Below are 4,233 nucleotides of genomic sequence, written 5' to 3' on the forward strand. Positions count from 1 at the left end.
TTTCCTCATAGTATTTTCTTCTGTCTCATTCCTTATCTACCTTGGCTATCTCAAACGTCTCTCTCTCTCTCTTTCTTTCTCTGTCTCTCTCTCTGTCTCTCTCTCTGTCTCTCTCTTCCTTTTTTTTGGTTATTATTGCATCTCTTTTGTAGTCAATAAAGGAATGGAGGTATTCTAATTTCTAATATTTTGACATCAACAAGCGTTTGTTACAAAAATTGCAGTTTGTAAAATTATCTATATTATTGATTTGTTAAATGTTATTATTTCTAAACAGTCACGGAGGAACGAACGCCGACATGGTACCTGGATCTACGGCTGATGATCTATCATTTCAATCTATCTTATTTTCCTAAATCATTGTTTATCTGGCTCTGAACTGTGACAGAATATAGAATGTGGCGTATTTACGTTGTGGTAAAGTCATGAGAGTTGGTGGTACTTTATAAATGACAAAGAATGTACATACAATACCCACATTAAGCATACTTTTCATTTCGAAGCTAAATTTGATCAGAACGAAAAAATATTTTGTCGTAGTTTACATGTTAGTACAGTGGCATAGCGTGGGGCCAGCTACATTAGGGGGTCCACGAATAATGGGAGGAGGGGCGGCGTCTGTGAAGTTGGATGAAATGCATAATTATGGACCACCGATTATGGAAAGGTAGGGCGCAGGGGTGGCCTCGTTTCCTCTCCTTTTCCCGCCACGCCTTTGTAAGCCAATGTTTCTACGCCCTGGTATAAATTCATTGCTAGGGAAGAATGCTGTCACGGGTTGCACATACGAAGTGGGTGTGGCTTCATCGAATATATGCAGGGTTACTTAAAATAGGGGGATACGTCACAGTTTCAAAATGATCATCATAATTATCACAATATTTAGGGAAGTATTAGGTCAGCGATTTGTTACGACAAGTCTAGGATCTGTAAAAACTAGTCCCCATTTTGTAGAAGAATGCAACAAAAGTTTTGTCACAATCTTTGCAAATTAATTTCACATATTTTATTCATATACAAAATAAATGGTCATTAATCTTATCGGATCTCAATGTCACTTCTTGAAAGAAGAAGGGGTGTGATAATTAATTGTTCTGTCTACAAGTAATCTGGCGATTTCACGATTTCACAACTCTTAAGTTACACTATTTTCCCCATCTTTTGGATTTGTTTAAAAACAACAATCTATGACACATCGACGCTTTCGGTGACAAGCAAATCATAATCTAGTCACGCGGATTCTTTGAGTGACCAAGAAGTTTCAATCTAATCACGTGGAGTCTTTGAGTGACCAGGGAGTTACAGCGTAATCACGTGGAGTCTTTGAGTGACCAGGGAGTTACAGCGTAATCTCGCGGAGTCTTTGAGAGACCAGGAAGTTACAGTCTCAGACGCACCCGTTTCTAGGTGACCAGGGAGTCACAGTCTAATCACGTAGAGTCTTTGAGTGACCAGGGAGTTACATTCTTAGTCGCACCCGTTTCTAGGTGACCAGGGAGTCACAGTCTAATCACGTAGAGTCTTTGAGTTACCAGGGAGTCACAGTCTAATCACGTAGAGTCTTTGAATGACCAGGGAGTCACAGTCTAATCTCGCGGAGTCTTTGAGTAACCAGGGAGTTACAGTCTTAGTCGCACCCGTTTCTAGGTGACCAGGTAGTCACAGTCTAATCACGTAGAGTCTTTGAGTGACCAGGGAGTCACAGTCTAATCTCGCGGAGTCTTTGAGTGACATAGGAGTTACAGTCTCAGTCGCACCCGTTTCTAGGTGACCAGGGAGTCACATTCTAATCACGTAGAGTCTTTGAGTGACCAGGGAGTCACATTCTAATCACGCAGAGTCTTTGATTGACCGGGGAGTTACAGTTGTAGTCGCACCCGTTTCTAGGTGACCAGGGAGTCACAGTCTAATCACGTAGAGTCTTTGAGTGACCAGGGAGTTACAGTTGTAGTCGCACCCGTTTCTAGGTGACCAGGGAGTCACAGTCTAATCACGTAGAGTCTTTGAGTGACCAGGGAGTCACATTCTAATCACGCAGAGTCTTTGATTGACCAGGGAGTTACAGTTGTAGTCGCACCCGTTTCTAGGTGACCAGGGAGTCACAGTCTAATCACGTAGAGTCTTTGAGTGACCAGGGAGTTACAGTTGTAGTCGCACCCGTTTCTAGGTGACCAGGGAGTCACAGTCTAATCACGTAGAGTCTTTGAGTGACCAGGGAGTTACAATTGTAGTCGCACCCGTTTCTAGGTGACCAAGGAGTCACAGTCTAATCACGTAGAGTCTTTGAGTGACCAGGGAGTCACAGTCTAATCACGTTGAGTCTTTGAATAACCAGGGAGTCACAGTCTAATCTCGCGGAGTCTTTGAGTAACCAGGGAGTTACAGTCTTAGTCGCACCCGTTCTAGGTGACCAGGGAGTCACGGTCAAATCACGTAGAGCCTTTGAATGACCAGGGAGTCACAGTCTAATCTCGCGGAGTCTTTCAGTGACCTAGGAGTAACAGTCTCAGTCGCACCCGTTTCTAGGTGACCAGGGAGTCACAGTCTAATCACGCAGAATCTTTGAGTGACCAGGGAGTCACAGTCTAATCACGTGGAGTCTTTGAGTGACCAAGGAGTTACAATCTAATCACGCCAGGCGCGTAGCCGGGGGGGGGGGGGCGGTGGGGGCGGTCGCCCCCCCCCCAAAAAAAAAGAGATAGAAAGAGAAGAAAAAAGTAAGAGGACGTAGGAAGAAAAAGGGAAAAGGAGTCGAGAACGGTACAACGAATCGTCTTCTTTCTCTAATATTTCAATGAAACGTGAAAGCTTCCGTGCTTCGCGCAGGAGGAGGGAGGAGGGGGGGGGGGGGGGACTGAATTCAGACAAGGATTAAGAAGTCGAGAACGGTACTTTTAGTCGTCTTCTTTCTCTAATGATTTAATGAAACTTCAAAGTTTCGCGCGAGAGGGGAGGGGGGGGGGAACAGAATTCAGACAAGGATTAAGAGTCGAGAACGGTACTTTTAGTCGTCTTCTTTCTCTAATGATTTAATGAAACTTCAAAGTTTCGCGCGAGAGGGGAGGGGGGGGGGGGGAACAGAATTCAGACAAGGATTAAGAGTCGAGAAAGGTACAACGAATCGTCTTCTTTCTCTAATAATTTAATGAAACGTGAAAGCTTCCGTGCTTCGCGCAGGAGGAGGGAGGAGGGGGGGGGGGGACTGAATTCAGACAAGGATTAAGAAGTCGAGAACGGTACTTTTAGTCGTCTTCTTTCTCTAATGATTTAATGAAACTTCAAAGTTTCGCGCGAGAGGGGAGGGGGGGGGGAACAGAATTCAGACAAGGATTAAGAGTCGAGAAAGGTACAACGAATCGTCTTCTTTCTCTAATAATTTAATGAAACGTGAAAGCTTCCGTGCTTCGCGCAGGAGGAGGGAGGAGGGGGGGGGGGGGGGACTGAATTCAGACAAGGATTAAGAAGTCGAGAACGGTACTTTTAGTCGTCTTCTTTCTCTAATGATTTAATGAAACTTCAAAGTTTCGCGCGAGAGGGGAGGGGGGGGGAACAGAATTCAGACAAGGATTAAGAGTCGAGAACGGTACATCGAATCGTCTTCTTTCTCTAATAATTTAATGAAACGTCAAAGCTTCCGCGCTTCGCGCGGAAAGGGGGAAACTGAGTTCAAATTAAGGATTAGGAGTCGGAAAAGGTACAACGAATCGTCTTCTTTGTCTAATAATACGTCAAAGCTTCCGTGCTTCGCGCAGGAGGAGGGAGGAGGGGGAGGGGGGGGGATTGAATTCAGACAAGGATTAAGAAGTCGAGAACGGTACTTTTAGTCGTCTTCTTTCTCTAATGATTTAATGAAACTTCAAAGTTTCGCGCGAGAGGGGGGGGGGGGAGGAACAGAATTCAGACAAGGATTAAGAGTCGAGAACGGTACATCGAATCGTCTTCTTTCTCTAATAAATTAATGCAACGTCAAAGCTTCCGCGCTTCGCGCGGGAGGGGGACTGAATACAGATAAGGATTAAGAGTCGAGAAAGGTACAACGAATCGTCTTCTTTGTCTAATAATATGTCAAAGCTTCCGTGCTTCGCGCAGGAGGGGCGGACTGAATTCAGACAAGGATTAGGAGTCGAGAAAGGTACAACGAATCGTCTTCTTTCAAAGCTTTCGCGCTTCGCACGGGAGAGGGGAAACTCCCCCCTCCCTGCACCCATCCCCCTAAAGAGCGCGCTATGCGCG

Source organism: Strongylocentrotus purpuratus, unplaced genomic scaffold, assembly GCF_000002235.5.
Source record: "Strongylocentrotus purpuratus isolate Spur 01 unplaced genomic scaffold, Spur_5.0 spur5_scaffold_1, whole genome shotgun sequence".
Classification (NCBI taxonomy): domain Eukaryota; kingdom Metazoa; phylum Echinodermata; class Echinoidea; order Camarodonta; family Strongylocentrotidae; genus Strongylocentrotus; species Strongylocentrotus purpuratus.